This window comes from Oryctolagus cuniculus, chromosome 15 (assembly GCF_964237555.1).
Source record: "Oryctolagus cuniculus chromosome 15, mOryCun1.1, whole genome shotgun sequence".
NCBI classification, from domain to species: Eukaryota; Metazoa; Chordata; class Mammalia; order Lagomorpha; family Leporidae; genus Oryctolagus; species Oryctolagus cuniculus.
This window is the reverse complement of record NC_091446.1, coordinates 63,868,241-63,889,554: the sequence shown is the minus strand read 5'-3', so window position 1 is coordinate 63,889,554 and position 21,314 is coordinate 63,868,241. Positions and strand designations below refer to the sequence as shown.

General features: G+C 41.3%; 1 protein-coding gene across 4 annotated transcripts in view; it reads right to left on the bottom strand.

Moving 5' to 3' along the window:
• Positions 1 to 21,314, bottom strand: part of MCU (mitochondrial calcium uniporter) — a 211,627-nt gene that overhangs the window by 98,993 nt on the left and 91,320 nt on the right. Inside the window, exon 1 of one of the 4 annotated variants that reach the window (XM_070057859.1) lies at positions 18,419 to 18,524. The exons of the other annotated variants lie outside the window; for them this stretch is intronic. The gene's annotated coding sequence lies outside the window, so the exon portion shown is untranslated. Of the gene's footprint in view, positions 1 to 18,418; positions 18,525 to 21,314 lie in introns of those variants that run through there. 4 annotated transcript variants of the gene reach the window in all.

Genomic DNA, 21,314 nt, shown 5'->3' with positions numbered 1-21,314 from the left:
AAGAAGTAGGGAGGAACATGGACTTGCAGTCAGAGGGCCAGGGTTCTAACCTGAGCTCTAGGACTTGCTCCCATGGTGACTTCTCTCAAGTTCCTCACCTGTTTCTGAACTCCAGTTTCGCCATCTGTGATATGAGCACTGGATTAGATAACCCTTAAGGTCCTGACTAGAAAAGTCTCCTAAAAATTTGTTTTCCTTTTTTATTGGAAAGGCAAAAGACAGAGAGACAGATAGAAAGAGATCATTCACTCATTTGTACACTCCCCAAAATGCTCACAACAGCTAGGGCTGGGCCAAGATGGCAGCTGAAGATGGAACTCAATCCTTGTCTCCTGCATGAGTGCCCGAGACCCAAGTACGTGAGCCATCATCTGCTGTCTTTGAGAGTGCACATTAGCAGGTCACTATATCAGAAGCAGATGAGCTGGTTCTAGAACTAGGCGTGCCAATACGAGATGTGGTCATCTCAAGCACTGACGTATCTGCTGTGTGCTGAACACCCAGCCCCTGACTAGAAAACTGTAACAAGCATTTTTTTCAAAGATTTATTTATAATTCAGAATTATAAAAAGAGGGGAGGGAAGGGGAGAGAGAGAGAGAAGGAGGGGGAGGGAGAGGGGGAGGGGAGGGGGAGGGAGACAAATCCTCCATCCATTGGTTCACTCCCCAAATGACCACATCAGACAGGTCTTGGACAGGACTGGGCCAGGCCAAAGCCAGGAGCCAAGAGCTTCCTCCAGGTCTCCCATGTGGGTACAGGAGCCCAGTCACTTGGGTCATCTTTCTCTGCTTTCCCAGGCACATCACAGAGAGCTAGATTGGAAGTAGAGCAGCTGGGACTTAAACTGGTGCCCATATGGGATGCTGGTGTTGCACATGGTAGCCTAACCCTCTGTGCCACAGTGCTGGTCCCTAACAAGCATTTTTGATCCTCCAGTTTTCTTTTTTTTTTTTTTTATTCTTTTTTTTTTTTTATTCTTTTTTTTTTTTTTGACAGGCAGAGTGGACAGTGAGAGAGACAGACAGAGAGAGAAAGGTCTTCCTTTGCCGTTGGTTCACCCTCCAATGGCCGCCGCTGCAGCCGGCGCACCGCGCTGATCCAATGGCAGGAGCCAGGAGCCAGGTGCTTTTCCTGGTCTCCCATGGGGTGCAGGGCCCAAGCACCTGGGCCATCCTCCACTGCACTCCCGGGCCACAGCAGAGAGCTGGCCTGGAAGAGGGGCAACCGGGACAGAATCCAGCGCCCCAACCGGGACTAGAACCCGGTGTGCCGGCGCCGCAAGGTGGAGGATTAGCCTATTGAGCCATGGCGCCGGCTCGATCCTACAGTTTTCATACTATAATTCCAGATGATTCAAAATAAATTTATATTCAAATGCTGCCCCTAAAGAACCCAGTAATATAACCACTTAAATAAGAATCACTTATAGTCACTATACTGTACTAACAAATTCAATAAACTGATTATAATCTTTTAGAAATACTTTTAGGAAAAAAGGACTAAATGTTATGAGTCAAAACTAATTATCTAGAAAATTACTTAATCAATTAGAACCTCTCATCACATCATGTTTAAAGCATTCTATCAGATACATAATTAATTTAGTAGCTGATATTGTATCATAGTACTAGAAATAGTAAGGTTACACACAGTCTAGAGAAAACTGCCCACCTTCATTCACCTGAATTAGTGATAACATAGTAAATATTTTGGTTTATCTTTTCAGTGAAATTATTTTAAAAATAAAATAGGGACAGGCATTGTGACAGAGGTAAAGACACTGATAGAGACACTAGTATCAGAGTGCCTGAGTTAAAGTTCCCCAATCCAGCTTCCTGCTAAAGAGCCCTGGAGGGCACAAGTACTTAGGTCCCAGACTCGCACACAGAGGATCTAGAGGGAGCTCCAGGCCCCTGGCCCCTGGCTTCAGCCTAACCCTGGCTGCTGTGGGCATTTAGAAAAGGAACTAGTAGATGGATGATTTCTCTTGGTTTGGTTTTCTTTCTGTCTCTGTGTTGTTCTTTCAAATCAATAAAATAAATACGATTTTTAAAATAACAAAAATAATGTTAACACCTAAGATTTGTGTATATTATGATTTGGACAACAGTTTGCATGTTCCCCTCTAAGGCCCATGTATCAGGGACTTGATCCCCAAAGTCTTATTTCAATGGTTAATGGATTAATGTTAATGGATTAAGGGTGGATTTGATCTCCTTATGGCAACTAGGAGGTGGGCTGGGTGGAAGGTCTTACGGTCACTAGGGGCTCGCCCTCAAAAGGTAGTTCTAGAAACAGGATTGGTACATGAGTGTCTGCTTTGGTTCACCAAATGATCCTCCCTCTGCCTGTTCCGTCATCCACTGCCCTCACTACAAGCTGGACTAATGGGATCACTGGACTCCAAAACTATAAGCTGAAATAAACTTTGCTCCTTCCCAAGTAGCCCCTCTCAAGTACTGTTGTAGTGATGAAAATCTAATACAATGTACACCACTGGATTTAAATTATATCTTAAGAAAGAATGCATGCTGGCAAGGTTAAAAAAATCATCCAAAGACTATTAAATTCAAAGATGTCTTTAGGAAATGACACCTTTCTCTTTGATTCAGTATTCCATTACAGGATGTTTGCTTTTGTTATCAGTAATCCTCAGCCTTTCAAATGAAGGGAACAAGTCAGAGGCTGTGAGTTTTAGACAGGGCTTATTAAGTCGTTCAGTACATAAACCTTGACTTGCCAGTACATGAGTAAGAGATTTTTTTGCCGTTTCTTGGGGCATTGTCAGGCCAATTATAAAAAAATCATAAATAATAATAAAATCACAATTACCAGCCAAATGTTAGCTCTCTACTATGTTTCTAATCTTAGGAGTATAGTAATTCATAAAAGAAGAAATACAAATAGCCACTATAACCTCAAAAAAAGCTCAATAATGACAACTTTAAAAGTAATGACATGGGCCGGCGCCGCGGCTCACTAGGCTAATCCTCCGCCTTGCGGCGCCGGCACACCGGGTTCTAGTCCCGGTTGGGGTGCCGGATTCTGTCCCGGTTGCCCTTCTTCCAGGCCAGCTCTCTGCTGTGGCCCGGGGGTGCAGTGGAGGATGGCCCAGGTGCTTGGGCCCTGCACCCCATGGGAGACCAGGAAAAGCACCTGGCTCCTGGCTCCTGCCATCGGATCAGCGCGGTGCGCCGGCCGCAGCGCGCCGGCCGCGGCGGCCATTGGAGGGTGAACCAACAGCAAAGGAAGACCTTTCTCTCTGTCTCTCTCTCTCTCACTGTCCACTCTGCCTGTCAAAAAAAAAAAAAAAAAAAAAAAAAGTAATGACATGAAGAGGAGTTTAGGAAAAATCAGATTAAAATAAAGAGATTAAGCAGTTTTTAATGTGATCAACACAACATGTCAGTTAAAAAAGAATGAAATTGTTTCACACAAACATCTACAAAAGTTCCTAATGGAGGGAGAGGGAACGGGAGATGGGAGGGTTGCGGGTGGGAGGGGAGTTATGGAGGGGAAAAAGCCACTGTAATCCATAAGTTGTACTTTGGAAATTTAGATGTTAAATAAAAGTTAAAAAATTAACAAAAAAAAAAAGTTCCTCATGGAGATTTTAGATGCTGAAATTAAGTTATAACATAAAATTAAGTTATAACAAATTAAGTTATAAGATGAAATACAGTTTATTTGGCCAGCGCCGTGGCTCACTAGGCTAATCCTCTGCCTTGCGGCACCGACACACCGGGTTCTAGTCCCGGTCGGGGCACCGGATTCTGTCCCAGTTGCCCCTCTTCCAGGCCAGCTCTCTGCTGTGGCCCGGGAGTGCAGTGGAGGATGGCCCAAGTGCTTGGGCCCTGCACCCCATGGGAGACCAGGAGAAGTACCTGGCTCCTGCCATCAGATCAGCGCGGTGCGCCGGCCGCGGCGGCCATTGGAGGGTGAACCAACGGCAAAGGAAGACCTTTCTGTCTGTCTCTCTCACTGTCCACTCTGCCTGTCAAGAAAAAAAAAAAAAAAGAAAGAAAAAGAAATACAGTTTATTTTAGATTTGCATTAAAATATGTAATTTAAGACTATATTTGTGCTTAAATTTTATCTACACATTGAATACACATAGAGAAAAGTCCGGAAGGGTCTTCATCAAATTGTTAATGGTATTATCTAGTTTCTCCAAGGACAGAGACCTCTGTAATTTCTGTATTGTCTGACTTATTTACAAACATCACATCTAATAGGAAAAGATTTGTAAAATTTAAAAAATAAATGTGTCTGGAAAAAAGTCATACAAAGATGCATAAAAATACAGTGGGTATCTTTGAGTGGTGGGATGATGGGTATTTATTTCCCCCCATTATTCATTTAGTTTACTAAAAAAAAGTCAGTCTTGAGTAGTTCTCTTTTTCTCTTAGGCATTGTAGATAGTTTTCCTTTGTATGCATAGTAGATACATTTTTCCCTGTATCATTTATATACTTTCCAAATTTTATATATCAGTGATCATGAATTACTTTAGTAATTAGGGAAAAATAACAAAAAAAATTAAAACTTCAGTATATTTAAGTATGTCTAAGTACTGTTTTATGGTTAAACTGAAGTTAGGTAATATATAAAGCAACACAGCTATTAAAGGGTAACAAAGCTACTTAAGGCAGTCCCCGAAGAGGTATGACTCACAATTAAGATATAACAATTATGAATATCTATGCTCCAAACAGCATAGCTGTAGGCTATCATGAAATAGAAACTGTAAGTATTATACTAGGTGAAACATACAAAAACATACAATAAAAGGAGACTTTTACTTCTTAGACTATCACAGTTTAAGGCCACTTAAACAACAGTTGACAAGCCACAATATTGTGAATGTGTGGGTATTTTCTACAACCTCAAAATTAAAGAATACTTTGTCAAATACTCATGAAATATTTATGAAAATGATTAACAATAAGTTACAAAGAAAACTTTAATAAATTCTAAGCAGCAGCAAAAATAAAGAAAATACTCTCTAATCTTACTGTACTAAAACTAGAAATTTACAACCAAATTACAAAATTTAAAAAAAGTCATTCTATCTAGGATATTTAAAACTCTATTAAATTTTTGGTCATAAAGGAAATAGGGGGGCTGGCGCTGTGATGTAGTGGGTAAAGCCTCCGCCTATAGTGCTACCATCCCATATGGGTGCCGTTTCAAGTCCCAGCTGCCACTTCCGATCCAGCTACTGGGAAAGCAGTAGAAGATGGCCTAAGTTCCTACGCCCCTGTACCCACGTGGGAAGACCCAGAGGAGACTCCTGGATCCTGGCTCCTGGCTTCAGATCAGCCCAGCTCCGGCCATTGTGGCCATTCAGGGAGTGAACCAGTGATGGAAGCCCTATCTCTCTCTCTCTCTCTCTCTCTCTTTCTCTCTCTGTGTAACTCTACTTTCAAATAAATAAATAAATCTTAAAAAAAAAAAAAAAGAGAGAGAGAGAGAAATAGGATTGTTTAAATTTTCCTGTTCAAGCTTTGGCCTTGCATTTCATAAGATGGGATATATCTACTACTGTTGTTTTAAAGGTTTCTATCTGAGAAACACTGAGTACTGCATAGAATTTAGGGCTACAGGTTCTGAGACAATAGACCTGGATTCCCCAGTGTGCTGTGAGAAATCTGTGGTGAATCCGTGAGTTCAAGAGTGGCATTATTTTGTTCACTTGTGCCAGGAAACGACACTACTTCATGGGTGCTTTGGAAAAGCCAGCATTTTGAGTCATCATGAGCTGTGATTAAAATGGCAAATGAATACTTAGCAGTGTTTCTTGGTGTCTGAGGAAAAATTTAGCACAATTCCCTGGAGTGTGTTTTTCTTGGAGTTACGGTGGAAAATAATCTAATATTGTAATAAGCAGATATGTTTATTCTTCAGTAGAATTTAAAGTGTAAGCAAGCTTCAAGTGTAAAACATGGGATTTCAAATAAATTATAGACACTTGCCAAGATGCCCCCAGGAACCCAAGGGGTACACTTCTCATGTCAGTAGTTAGGGGCACTTTAGGAAAAAAGTCTGAAAATAACCCAGTAAAAGTGACATAAATATAGTGATGCCAGGTGGCTCTTGTTGGGTACATAAAGTAATTGGAAAGTTTTTTAAAAAAGTTTAGATGAGGTCTCCTTTGCTCAGCATTTTCACAAAATTGAGTGTTCCAGACAGCTGAGTTTTCCATGAAACTAAAGCCTACTCATTTAAGCAGGTATCTTTTCCATTTTTAACTGTCTTTCCTCTGAAGAACTCCCAAAGTATTTTTACTTTAACTTTTTAAAGTAGAAAATTTAAGATATATACAAATATTTAAAATATATGCTTTACAATGTACCTATCATGCAGACTCAACAGCTACCGACATGTGGTTGTCTTATTTCATCTGTACCTATACCCCACTTCTCCCACGAATACATTGCTCTGAAGCAACTATATCATGTTACACACTATATATATCATGTAAACAGTGTACTATATAGTGTACACAGAAACTACATTATGATACACATTAATATCTCAATATCTCTAAGGGGTTATTTTTAAAAATATAGTCATAATATCACACATATAAACATTTTTCAACTCTCAACAGTTTTAATGGGAAACTTTCTAAAATGTACGCACTGATGCCAGCGCCATGGCTCACTAGGCTAATCCTCCGCCTAGCGGCGCCGGCACACCCGGTTCTAGTCCCGGTTGGGGCGCCGGATTCTGTCCCGGTTGCCCCTCTTCCAGGCCAGCTCTCTGCTGTGGCCAGGGAGTGCAGTGGAGGATGGCCCAGGTGCTTGGGCCCTGCACCCCATGGGAGACCAGGAAAAGCACCTGGCTCCTGGCTCCTGCCATCGGATCAGCGCGGTGCGCCCGCCGCGGCGGCCATTGGAGGGTGAACCAACGGCAAAGGAAGACCTTTCTCTCTGTCTCTCTCACTGTCCACTCTGCCTGTCAAAAAAAAAAAAAAATGTATGCACTGTTCTTAAGGCAGACTGAGCGTGAAAAAAACCTTTAATTCCAAGTCAATATTCCTAAAAGTAGGGTGTTTCCATCTCAACGATCTAAAATACATGGAAATGGGAGAGGGAGGAGGAGGTGGGATGGGAGCGAGGGTATGATGGGAAGAATTACTATATTCCTAAAGTTGTACTTACGAAACTTGTACTCACTAAAAAATGGTTCTTTGGGAAAAATACTAAATAAAATATCTGGCACTGACTCTGGGATGGGGTGCCAGGTCGAGAGGCAGGGTGGGCCTGCGGCAGGTGAGGGAACTTTCCTTGTAGCTCAAGTGATGGAAAATTTGGCAACATGTCAGTTAATGTAGAAAACTGAAAATGCACCTAATGATCTCGATGGTCTGAGGACCCCTGGGAGCAGAGTTCTGAAGGTACTGTTTATCTTCCTCTAGCTGTGTGTACTAAAATATAAGTGGAAGAGATAAGCTATTAAAAAAAACTATTCTGTTTAAGAAAAATTTAGAGGAAATATAAGTAATCTAGGATTTGCTGGGTTTGAAACAAATATAAAACCCTTTTTGTCATTCCCAGTCTCTACAGAAGGCAAACTATTTTCAAATGAAGAAATGGGTCCTGGGCAAATATCAAATCCAGAATGGATCTTTTATTAAGACCTCAGAAGACTGATGGTGGTGCTTTGTAGATCATCTAAAACAAGGGGAAAAATTAAGAAAAAAAAAACACAAGAGACTACAGATCTTAAAGGTGTACTTCCCAGATATCCTACAAGAACACAGTAAGATTTCTAAGAACATTGAAGGTGATGTCCCACAGAAGTCTCCCAAAGAACTCAAGGTAGAGACAGATGGCTTATCTTGAAGAAATTTCTGGGCATGAGTAGTTTAATGGAATGACTTATAAACTGATTCATAAGAAATCCACAAAGGTTTAAGAGAAGTTATATCAGCTTAGACCAAAAGAGACAGAAACAGAACAAAATCAACAAAGGCCTTTGGATCTCTGAAAGGCAAGAAATAGGCCAAAAAACATCTGCAAAAACAGGCTACTTTTATGCAAAAGCAAGCACAGCTCAACAGAATGAAAAGCCCAGATGCAGAACCAAAAACCTTAGCAAACAACCGCAGAGAAAGAAAGACTAAGGCCTAATCAAAGAACTGGGAACATGTCTCATAACTGCTATCACTCAATAACTGCTACGAATAGTAGTTATCCTATGCTTCTACCACTGTATGCTATGAGTATGTGGTGCAGATAATTTATCCTTTAACAACAGAGCTTCAAATCAAGACCCTCAAATCAAGAGGAATGGCTCTCAAGAAGCAGAATGCAAGGAAATGCATTGGAAAAGCCTTATCCATACATGGATGATAAGGCCCTGGACTCAGTTACAGCATAACAGAATGCTAACTGGGGATGTAGGTAGAAGGGTTGAATGTATTTTGCAAGTGGAAGGTATGTGTATTATGTGTTTTCTAAAGATGACCTCCACAATATATCCCATTCCATATGCTCTTCTCACAATAAAATGAAGCTGATAGTCTTCCTGTTAAGAGGTAGGTCTATGATTCCTTGAACCTGAGTAGGCTTGTGAATAAAGTAGTAATGATATGTAATTTCTTTTTTTTTTTTTTTTTTTGACAGGCACAAAGGTTTAAGAGTGAGAGAGAGAGAGAGAAAGGTCTTCCTTTGCCATTGGTTCACCCTCCAATGGCCGCCACAGCTGGCGCGCTGCAGCCAGCACACTGCGCTGATCCGAAGGCAGGAGCCAGGTGCCTCTCCTGGTCTCCCATGGGGTGCAGGGCCCAAGCACTTGGGCCATCCTCCACTGCCTTCCCGGGCCACAGCAGAGAGCTGGCCTGGAAGAGGGGCAACCGGGACAGAATCCGGCGCCCTGACCGGGACTAGAACCTGGTGTGCCGGCGCCACTAGGTGGAGGATTAGCCTATTGAGCCGTGGCGCCGGCCAGATATGTAATTTCTAAGACCAGGTCATAACAAGGTAACACTGTTGCCACCTGATTTCTTTTGTATGTTCACTTGTGGAAATCACTCAGCATGCACTTAGGAAATCTAGAAAGAACAAATATAAACTTATTCCAAGCTAAAGGCCTATGTGAGTTAATAGTCAGCCTCAATGAAACATGCATGAAGAAGTCCCAGCCAACATCTTACTACAATCACACAAGGTACTCTGGGCAAAAACCACCTTGTTATGCCTAATCCACCCACAGGACTTGGGGCGGGCATCTGGCACAATAGCTGAGACACTGCTCGGTACTCTTACATCCTATGTGGCATCTTCTTCTGATTCCAGTTTCCTGCTAATGAGAACCCTGGGAAGAAACAGGAACTTGGGTCCCTGCCACCCATGTGGGAGACCTAGATTGACCTGGCTTAAGCCTGGCCCAACACAGGCTGTTGTGGGCAGGTATGGAATGAACTAGTAGATGAAAGATCTCTCTCTCTCTCTCTGCCTTTCAAACAAATTTTAACAATTTAACCTACAATACACTGAAAGATAGTAAAATGAATGCTGTTTTTATTCTCTAATTTTGATTTGTTACGAAGCAATAAAAAACCAGAATCTATTACATATCTGTTTTAATAAAATAAACTATCAAGGCCGCAAAAGTACAGAGTATTAAGATTTTACAAAACTATCTTAATAGTTCCTCTATCTCTTCTTGTTGTTGCCTGTTCTCTTTTTTTAAGTGGTTTCAACACCTGGCTTTCCATTTGTTGCTTTACTTTGCCTAGGTGAGGGTCTAGGGCAGGCTCTGCCTCACCTTTGCAAAACTGCTTATTTCTAGATAGCTAGATGTATTATTGCAGTAAACCTTGAAATGCAATATAATCATCACTGCCATTAATATCTACTGGGCACTAGGCAGGTAATGCACTATACCGGATATGCATTGATGGCAGTTAGACTACAAAACAAACACCTGAGGAGGCTTTTCTTTTTTTTTTTTTTAAGATTTATTTTATTTATTTGAAAGACAGAGTTACAGAGAGAGGTAGAGCCGGAGAGAGAGAGAGAGAGAGGTAGGTAGGAAATTCTAAATACCAAAAACTAATATACTTTAAAAAAAAAAAAAAAAAAGATTTATTTATTGAAAGGCAGAGTTCATCTGCTGGTCCACTCTCCAGATGACCGCAATGGCCAGAGTTGAGCTGATTCGAAGCTAGGAGCCAAGAACTTCTTCCAAGTCTTCTAGGTCTTCAGTCATCTTCTACTGCTTTCCCAGGCCATAGCAGAGAGCTGGATCAGAAGTGGAGCAGCCAGGACTCAAATGGGCGCCCATAAGGGATGCTGGTGATGCAAGCTGGAGCTGTAACCTGCTGTGCCACAGCGCTGGACCCAGGGAGGTTTTATTATTCTCCTGTTCACACACAGGCACTGAATGACTCAACCCAAAATTAAACAGCTGGAAAGTGGTGGAGTCAGGATTCAAACTTGACTTCAAAGACCCTATTCTATAATTACTATTCATTGGCTCCTTCTGATAAAGGAAACTGAGGAAGCAATCTCCTCTAGATAAACTCATTTAAAATGTCTACTTGTGGGGCCAGTGTTGTGGTGTAGCTGGCAAAGCCACCTCCTGTGATGCCAGCATCCCATATAGACATCAGTTCTTGTTCTGACTGCTTTGCTTCCAATCCAGCTATCTGCTAATGCACCTGGGAAAGCAGGAGAAGATGGCTCAAGTGCTTGGCCCCTGGAAGAAGCTCTTGGCTCCTGGCTTGGGCCTGGCCCAGCTCTGGCTGTTGCAGCCATGTGGGGAGTGAACCAGCAGATGGAATATCTCTCTCTCTGTCTCTGCCTCTCTTTCTCTCTCTCTCTCACTTTCTCTGTAAACTCTGCCTTTCAATAAATAAATCTTTTTTTTTTAAAGTATATTAGTTTTTGGTATTTAGAATTTCCTACCTAAAATAAAATATGCTCAGAAAGTGAAACACTAAAAATGAGTTTATGATTTTACAACAAATATACCTGCATTCAAACAGCAGTTATAGACATGTATCACATAAGGATGGTGGCACAGTTTAGAAATATGACATGAGGCAGTTTCATCATTGTGCGAACATTATACAGTGCACCTACACTAAGACAGTTATGATGTCGACAGCTGATACAATTTTTTTTTGGTAAAGATTTATCTATTTATTTATTTGACAGGCACAGTTACAGAGAGAGAGAGACAGACAGACAGAGAAAGAGAGACAGAGATAGAGATAGAGAAAAGGTTTTCCATCTGCTGGCTCACTCCCCCAAATGTCTGGAATGGCCAGAGCTGGGCCAATCCAAAGCCAGGGACCAGGAGCTCCTTCCGGGTCTCCCATGCAGGTGTGGGAGCCCAAGCACTTGAACCATCTGCAACTGCTTTTCCAGGCCATTAGCAGAGAGCTGGATCGGAAGAAGAGCAGCCAGGACACGAACTAGCGCCCATTTAGGGTGCCAGTGCCAGAAGAGAAGGCTTAGCCTATTATGCCACAGCACCAGCACCAGGTGATACAAGCTTAGGAGATCACTTTCGTGTAGGTAGCACGTCACTGACAGCAATATCACTGTGAGGCAAATGACCCTGTTCCTATAGTTGCACCTGGTGATTTGTGGCATTTCAATAATGAAAGGAAAGCACACTGAACTTCTTGATTATAAAAATAAAATAAAATAAAATAAAGTAACTTCTAAAATAGGTCACATAATTAAAAACTTCCAAGAAGAAGGAATAGAAATAGCCTATTCAGCATTGTTTTAAAGAGAGAAAAATTCTCTAAAGAAAATTCATCCAAGGGCCAGCAGAAAAAACTCTGATACCCTTCCCATGATCTGGGGTATAGATTGGAATGTTGTGAATCAAAAAGAAGTAAAATCATAAATACTAATGACTGTGGTTTGCAATCCATACACAACATTTAGTTAAAATTATTTTGTTCACTTTTCACTTGAAAATACTTATTTATTTATGTGAGAAACAGTGCTCCAATCCACTGGATCAATCCCCAGTGCCTGTAAGTAGCCAGGTTTGGGTTAGGATGATGGTCCCATGTGGGTGGCAGGAACACAATTACTTGAGCCATCAAGTATGCTTCCATAGCATTTCCAGGAAGCTGGAGTTAGAAAATAGAACTGGCAATCAAACCCAGGGCCTCTGACATGGGATGTGACATCTTAACTGCTAGGCCAAATGCCTGTTCTCCATTTTGCAATATATATATATTGGGGGAGGGGGGAGGAGATAGGCAGAGAGAGAAAGGGACACTGATAGGGAGACAGAGAGCTCCCATCTGCTGCTTCACTCCCAACCCAGGCCTCATATGTAGGTGGCAGGGATCCAGTTTCTTCAGCTATCACTGCTGCTTCCCAGAGTATACATTAGCAGGAAAATGGAATCAGGAACTAGAGCTGGGTATTGAACCCAGGTACTCTGACAAATGACACGGGCATCTTAATCAGCAACTTAACCACCAGGCTAACACACTGCATTTTGAACTTTTTACCTAAGGTAAGAGACAGCCAGCAGCTGAGCTTAATAGACTTATATTTCATTTTAAGGCTTTATAGTCAGCTCATAATTTAAAGTATCTAATATGACATAAGATTCATTACTAATTTGAAACTTTTGAAAACAAGGAAAGATAACAAAAGCAAATGAGGGGCCGGCACTGTGGCATAGTGCATAAAGCCACTAACCACTATGCCGGCATCCCATGTGGGCACCAGTTCGAGTCCCGGCTGCTCCACTTCCGATCCAGCTCTCTGCTATGGCCTGGGAAAGTAGTAAAAGATGGCCCAAATCCTTGGGCCCCTGCCTGTGTAGGAGACCTGAAAGAAGCTCCTAGCTCCTGGCTTCGGATCAGTGCAGCTCTGGCTGTTGCAGCCAGTTGGGGAGTGAACCAGCGGATGGAAGACCTCTCTCTCTGCCTCTCCTTCTCTCTCTGTGTAACTCTTTCAAATAAATAAATACATCTTTTTAAAAACAACAACAAATGAGCCACTTCTTACTTCTCAACAAGGAGAAAATCTTTTCACCTTAAATTTTAATACACTCTTCATACATCCTCTCCCCAACTACTAAGTCTACCACAATAAATCATATGAACAGTATTCCTTCTGGGGAGAATCCACCACTCTGAAGAGTATCCACTAAGTGTATAACAATAGCACAAGGCTTTCAAGATTTTGAAATAGCTCCAAAATATATGAAATGTCTATCTTTGTTAGAACATATTTCTTTGTTTCTTATTTATTATCAAAGTGAAAAGCACTATTATGATTTAAAATATATACTGGATTTGAGATCCTAGGAGATTACATTTCAAACGAAGTGTTGTTATTCATAAAAGCACTCTGGTAATCCAAGCTCCCTGACAACAGTGGCACACAGCATGCCTTGTAGCTTTTACTATGTAGCTGCAGCCTTCCCTAGAAACAGACTTATAAATAAATAAGCACCAGAGAAACCCAGGAATATCCAAGATCACTTCATCAAGCAAATAGAGATTGGATTTACTAGTAGATATATACCTTCATCTCCATTCACTGGAAAATAATAAAATTAAAAATATAACACGTCAGAATTACCTAGCAAAGCCTTCTTTTTAACACCAATATTTCTAACAGGCGTATGTATGATTCTCCTTACATCGGATTCAGTTAACAATCTTTATACACATTTTGGTTTCTGGGAAGAATTTAACACATACAACTCTTCCTACGTACCTTCTCCTTCCACTGCCATCTAAGGGTGGAAGGAAGTTAGAAGGCACTGTGTCTCAAAGTTATCCCCTTCGCTTTCTATGGAAAAAGTTGTATTGCTAGATACAGATTTGGGGAATATTTTTCACCCCATCTTCTTTACTAAATTTTGAAAGACAAACACTAGCCCCAGACTAAAACATTGGCAGCAGAATTGCCTTACTGTCAGGTTACAAAAGATCCACAGAGTTCAGAATTCTGAGTTATAGTTTACATTTCAAGTGGTCTATGATGTACAAGGTTCAGAATAGGTTCCCATAAAGTCTGCTGAATCGAGCCACTGTCCAAATCAGAATCAAAGCCAGCAAGTACATCGGAAGTGTGTAACCAGAAATAGCTGGAGGGCCATGTGGTAAGAAAAGAAACTGAGTTTTTGACAACCTCTGTTCCTGTTAGATGTTTTTCAAATTTCTTTTCCAGTGACCCATATATACATGGTATGTTTACATGGTTTGGTGAAATCTAAAATGCCTTTAAAAGAGGGTAACTATTTCATGTCATGATTAGAAATACAAATCTAGGTGCCAGCATTGTGGCGTAGTGGGTAAAGCCACCATCTTCGGCGCCAGAATTCCACATGGGCATCAGTTCAAGTCCTGGCTGCTCCACTTCCAATTCAGCTCTCTGCTATGGCCTGGGAAAGCAGTAGAAGATGGCCCAGGTCCTTTCCTTAGTCCCCTGCACCTAGAAAAAGCTGCAGGCTCCTAGCTTCGGATCAGCCCAGCTCTGGCCATTGCAGCCATTTAGGGAGTGAACCAATGGATGGAAGATACCCCTCTCTCTGCTTCTCTCTCTCTCTCTCTCTCTCTCTCTGTAACTCTTTCATAAATCTTTTAAAAAGAAAAGAAATATAAATCTAGTTTTAGAAGCCCAGAAGGGACAAACACATTGATAGTCTTTTTCTTGGATCCAAATTTGATGGAGAATAATGACAGAACAGGTCTTAGCCAGTATTACTGGAAATAGCATAGAAAAGCTAAGAATCCTGGAGATAAACATTACCAGTTTTTTACATTTGAGGGAAAGAGTGACAGGAAGAGTTAATAAAGTGTGTCAAATATGCTTTAATATTATTTTATCTAGGTGTAGTATGAAAATGGAGCAGTTTCCCATAAAACAAAATAAGACTATAAAGTAATATAACGGTAGCATCATAAATTCTTATAAGTTCCTATATTACTTGACATGTAGCTAAAGCTAATTAGCTCTAAACACATCATAGAAGCCACAGACATTTTGGAAACATTGTATTATAGCCATTTGATTCTATTAGATATTAACTGGTACACATGCTCCCAACAAGAAAATTGGAATCATATAATAATATAAGCATATTTCTACCTTTTGGGCTAAGATTATATTCTTAAATACTATAGCTGTTTCCAAAGTCCCCAGCCATTTAATTCCATTTTCAAAACTGGTCAAGTCATCTAAGAAATGGAAATGAAAAATTACAAGCCTCACCTCTAATGTTTATTCATCTAATACTACAAACCTACTCTTTATAAGCCTCAAAGAGTAGACATCATAATCATTCTAGAAAGCACAAATGAGCTGACTTCAGGACTCTTAAATATAGTCTTAATTTTCTCACATGGGGGATTTTAAGACATAAAAGATTCAGGAAAAGTCAATGGTTCTATGACATCCCAGCCCATTCCAGACCAGTCAAAGGAAGGGTTCAGACATACCCAACTTTTACTCTCTTTAGTCTGTACTTAGCAACCATGAGGTTTTTTCCAGCTGCTTGGTCCACTGCAATATCTGGTCTGCTGCAATATCCTTTAAATCAGAATTATTATAGAGTAGCAAGCAGGCACTCTATCATGAGTCAACTACTCATGATGTATTAGTAGGTGTCAATGCAGAACACAAAATGATTTTTTAAAGACATTTTTGTCTACCCATCTCCTAGCTGTATGGTGTAAAAGTCTCAAATAGAATGCACTCAATGGACTTTACTCACCATTAGTTTATATGTACAACCACTGACACCAGCCTACTACCCATGTGTTTTCACTACAGTTCCATCATTTCAGTGTTACACTGAAGTCAGTCACTGAACTGTTTAACCAGCTGGAAGACATACTCAAAAGTCAACAACTTTGGATTAAGAGTTGAATAGCTAACTGAATGAAGAAGCCAGAACTCCGCCCCCCCCCCCCACCCAGGTCTGGAATCTAGAACAGATAAACGGGAAACACGTGCCTCAAGTGCAAGGTATCAGCTCATTGCCTATTGCCTATTAGAGCTTCACCAAGGTACTGTGAAAAGAGCAAACAATTAGAAGACGAGGTCCTTAACCACTATTATAATCTAATTAACAAAGTATAATACAATAATAAAAATGGAAACACATTGGTCTGTAACATAAAGGTGACAAATGAGAGACAGAGATCCAAAGACATATAAATAATAAAGAGAAATTAAGTTTTCAGCAAGGAAAGATTACTATGGGCCAGAGTAGCCAGAGCAGTTCCTTGGAGGTCCTCAGATAGGGCCAGAAGGATACAGGTGAAGCAGGTTTGTCTTTCAAACAATGTTTTGTTGAGTGCAAAATGAAATTAGCTTTATATTAAATTATTAAACTTACAGAAAGTTTATATTTCCAAGCTTAAGATTAAAATATGGTTTTCTCTCTCTTTTTTAGATTTATTTATTTATATATTTGAGAGGCAGAGTTAGAGAGAGAGAGAGCAGGAGCTTCCAAACACTGGTTTGCTCCATAAATGGCTGTAATAGCCAGAGCTGGGCCAATCTGAAGCCAGGAGTCAGGAGCTTTTTCCAGGTCTCCCACATGGGTGCAGGGGCCCGAGGACTTGGGCCATCTTCTGCTGCTTTCCCAGGCACATTAGCAGGGAGCTGCACTGGAAGTGAAGCAGCAGGGACTTGAACCGGCTCCCATATGGGATGCTGTCCCACTATGCCACAGTGCCAGCCCATAAAATATGGTTCTTGAGAAATTCCTCTTTCCCCATTTATAAATTTCTTTTGCTATCTGGCTATTTGAAGTTCAGGATGTAAAGATTTACCAGAGACCTGTGGAGTACAGATTCGGTGATCTGTACAAGTGCTATGGGAAATACCTAAGACTTTAAACTCATTCTATCAGAGATGACATGCCTCCTAGAGGACTGAATTTAGTGAGAAAACTAGGGAAACAAAGTTTTTGTGCTACAAAATAATTAAATGCCAAGAAATCTGTGAATTAGTAACTGTCCCCCCAATTTTTCCAAATGGAAAATTGAGATTCAGAGAGGGCACAGAGCTAAGAATCAGCCCAGCCAGGATTTGAAACCAGATATATCTGATTCTAAACTCTGCTTTTCCTATGCTGTGACTCAGTCGTAGGTAGCAAAAACAGTAAGTGCTTGCTCTCTGTTGATGTGTTCAAACGCTAGCACAACACAAGACAAGATACACTAAAAAAAAAAAAAAAAGAGAGAGAGAGAGAGAGAGAAAGAACTATCCAGAATTCCACAAACAACTAGCCATTACATTAACTAAACTGGGTGCCATCTTCAAACACCAATGTGACATGTAATGAAATTATCTCTATGGTATTAAGTATCATCTATTTCTTTAATTTTCACTACCCACTGTATTTAACAACAGCCTTGTTTACTGACTGTTCCATGGACAACTTTTATCTCCTCAAATTGGTAAGAAATGGCATTTGCAAAGATGTTATTCTTTCTAAAATGCTCAATACATTCCCACAGTATATATTCAGTAAACACCTATTATTAAGTGTTGCCAAGCAACACTCCCTTGATTTCTATAAAAATCTCCTTTCCAAAAAGAGTCTCTTCACCCATGTATACGATTACATTGACAACTGACCCTAAACAAGTGGCTATGCACACACGATCATGTTTTCCTCACAAATGAACCAAAGTGGAAATTGCTGCCCCTATAGGGTCTTTCTACAGACTCAGGTCAGAGAAAAAGTCAGCTCTATTTCCATGAAAAGAGCCAGTGTGAGAATTCCACATAAACACTAAAAGTGAATAAAACTACAGTTCTGGACTACATGCCAACACACAAAAGCAGCTCATTTCAACGTGTCATATAAATGCTAACTCAACAAGCATGTCTTCCTAGAACACACTGGGCTATTTTATATTCTGTTTTCTTAATCTGTCATTAACTGTGACAATAACAATGTATTTGGACATGGGGATGCATTTCTATTAGGAGCATTTTTAAAAAGATTTATTTATTTATTTGAAAGTTAGAGTTACAGAGAGGGAAAAGCACAGAAAGAGAGATCTTCCATTTGTTGATCCTCTCCCCAGATGGCAACAATAGTCAGGGCTAGGTCAGGCCAAAGCCAGGAGCCGGGAGCTCCATCTGTGTCTCCCACATGGGTGACAGGGGACCAAACCTGAACCATCCTGTGCTGTTTTGCCTGGCTACTAGCAGGGAGCTGGATGGGTCACAGGCGCAGCTTTACCCACTACACCACAACACCGGCTCCATTATGAACATTTTTAAAAACTCTAAAATATATTTTTAAAAGGCATGCTTAGTTTTTGCATGTTGCAGGCAAGTTTATTAACCCAAGTGGTAAGGGGCTCACAAAGGGAAGTAGGGAACGGATGGAAGTGAGAGAGAAGTGAAAAAGAAAGAAGGTTGTAGCTTCATAAACACAGCCACTCACCTTGCGGCCGAGACACCAAGGTTATTAGAAAAGTGCTGGCAGCAGCACTGCCAGGTTTGTCTGGAACAGCCCCACCACCCTCCGCTTCACTGACTGTGTGATGTATGTGGAAATTAGGGAGACTTTGCTTCTGGATTGTGCACTTGCATGTGCCTGCTAAGTAACCAGAGGCAGGAGGAGCCCTGGGCAAGGGAAAAGAGCAACCTCTGTATTGTGTCCAACTCCAACTCCCCCAATGAGAGCAAGATCTGCTTGCATAGCTCTATCAAGCAAAAGACACACACACGAGAAAATGGATGACAAGTGTTTTAAAGTCATTCCCTGTGTGCTTTCTGCTCTTCATTCCATTTGGAGCACAATCATTTGAGTGCTGAAAACATACCGGCCTTTAGGAATGGCCTACATTTCTCTAGACAGGGTGGATTTCCACTCCCGAGCCGTGAAAAGGCAAAGCAGCTCTGCAGTGTACTTCAGCCAGAGCAGCAGAGTGCTCAGCCACCCTAGCACTCGCCCACGCAGACCTCAGGGCAGGCTTTCCCCAGCATCCTGCGCTGCAATAAGGAGACTGCTCCCTCCCTGCACAGGGCCACATTAACATTTACGGGAGCTACTGAGTACACAGAGGGCTTTTCCTGCCAGACAAGGACATCCAGAGATCTATTCCCTGCTGACAACTGCTTTGTGGGACTTTCCGTCCTGAAATACGCCAGTAGGCAAACAAGCTTACTTATATCTGTTCTTTAACCTCTCCTACAACTAAAAGCAACCAATTAAAAATGGCACTTACTATCAAAGTGCTCAGCAAACTTGCAGCATAGCTAGAAGGTGGCTTGATTTTAAGTAAATAAATCACATTTACATTAGCTTTAGGAAATATAATTACTGTCCACATAAGAGACACGCTTCTAGGAGATCTATTTAAAAAACAGAGCAACATTTTCCAAATGTGACAGTATTAATTCGATAAGATCCGAACAAGCCAAAGTCTTTGTATTTCCATTTTAGTCAAATTCAAAACAATCTCCCAACGCAACCTACTGAAATATGCATATCCTTCCCATTGGAGAAGAAGGAGTCTTCAGGAAATGCCGCACCTCACAGCTCCAGGTACAGGAGCTCTTCCTTGCCGCACAGCCTGAAGGGTTAAGCAAGGAGCTCCATCCAGCAGCACCCTTTCTGGTCTTCTCCTGGCTTCCTTTGGATCAAGCAGCAGGATTAATTATGTGAAACAACCAAAAAGGTTCAGTAATTGGATATTGACTTTTGGGGAATGGTAATTTCTATAATGCCTATGGCTGTAGACTTCCTAATAAGTTTTTCCTTAGCCTGCTTTCCAAGACAAAGTAAAAGAATTTTTTAGGGGCCAGAGCCATGTCTCACTTGGTTGATCCTCCGCCTTGGCACTGGCATCTTATATGGGCACCAGGTTCTAGTCCTGGTTGCTCCTCTTCCAGTCCAGCTCTCTGCTGTGGCCCAGGAGGGCAGTGGAGGATGGCCCCTGCTTGGGCCCCTGTACCCACACCTGCATGGGAGACCAGGAGGAGGCGCCTGGCGCCTGGCTCCTGGCTTCAGATCTGCGCAGTGCCAGCCGCAGCGGCCATTTCGAGGGTGAACCAACGGAGGGAAGACCTTTCTCTCTGTCTCTCTCTCTCACTGTCTATGACTTTACCTGTCAAATTAAAAAAAAAGAATTTTTTAAAAAGAAGAAAGAAACGAGCAATACCACTTTTGTCTCTCCCACCCCCACCACTTGGAGCTAACAGTGGGGAAGAACTTTCCCACAGGCAAGAGATTTCAGGTACTTGCACATTTCCTTCCCCATTCCACTCTACCCTAGATGCTTTTCTTGGCATGATTTCTGCTCTCTCATCCTTTGAGAAAATAAACTGTATTTGCTCTATATTAACACTGAATACAACAGCTCCATCCATCGCTTTCTTTCCCTGCCCCCTCCTTCCCCATCCCAACCCCAAACCCTCTCTTTATCTTTCCCAGTTTAAGTTTATATGTTTTTTCCCTTTAAAGAAAATGATCACAAAATCCTAACATGGTCCCACCAAACAATCTGCCACAGGAAGGGAAGATTCAGGGTACAGTTTATACAAAGCCTCCCAGATGCCAAAGACAGACTCAACTGAGTGGCAGAACACATCCCTTTTGGAGGCCATTAGTTTGTTTTAGCTACACTTTTTGCCCTGAAGAATATTCTAAAACGCATAGCAACACAGTTCTTTTGGGCATGAAGGTGGGGAATGCAGGGGCAGGCATTTAAAAGCATATTCTAGTCTTTCAGAATACTGGAGGCTCTGCGTGGAAAGCACTCAGATGGAGCACCTACGCCAGGTAATAAAATGGAATTAACAAGTCACCACACTGACTCCCTGTAGCTGAGGTGGACCACACGCAGAGCAGTGGCTCCATCCAAATCATTCAATGAAGTACTTACGGTGGATATTGATTATGCTTAAAGTGCATTCAGCAAAAACTTCAAGCCAATTGAGTTGTTTCCTTTTTTTTTTTATTGTTGGGAATTCCTTTTATACTTTCCTAGGCTGTGAATTGCTCAGGTTTGCTTAGGCTCAATAAAAGACACCAGCAGTCACAAGTATTTCTAAATTCCTTGGCTTTTGCAAAATGAATTAGACAGCTGCACTGGAGTCACAATAACCTCACAGCTCCTGCCCTTGTCACCAACCAGCCAAGATACATGCAATACCTGGGCCCTACATACAAGGAACTTACAAAGCGGTAAAGGAAACCAGACATAATCTTATCAAGTTAAAAAAGAAAACAAAAGGAATAAAGGGCTCCATAGAAGAGGCATAAATTCAATTCAATTTTTAAAAATAATTAGAAGTTACAAAAATGAAGAAGAATAAGGGATCATTGAAAGAAC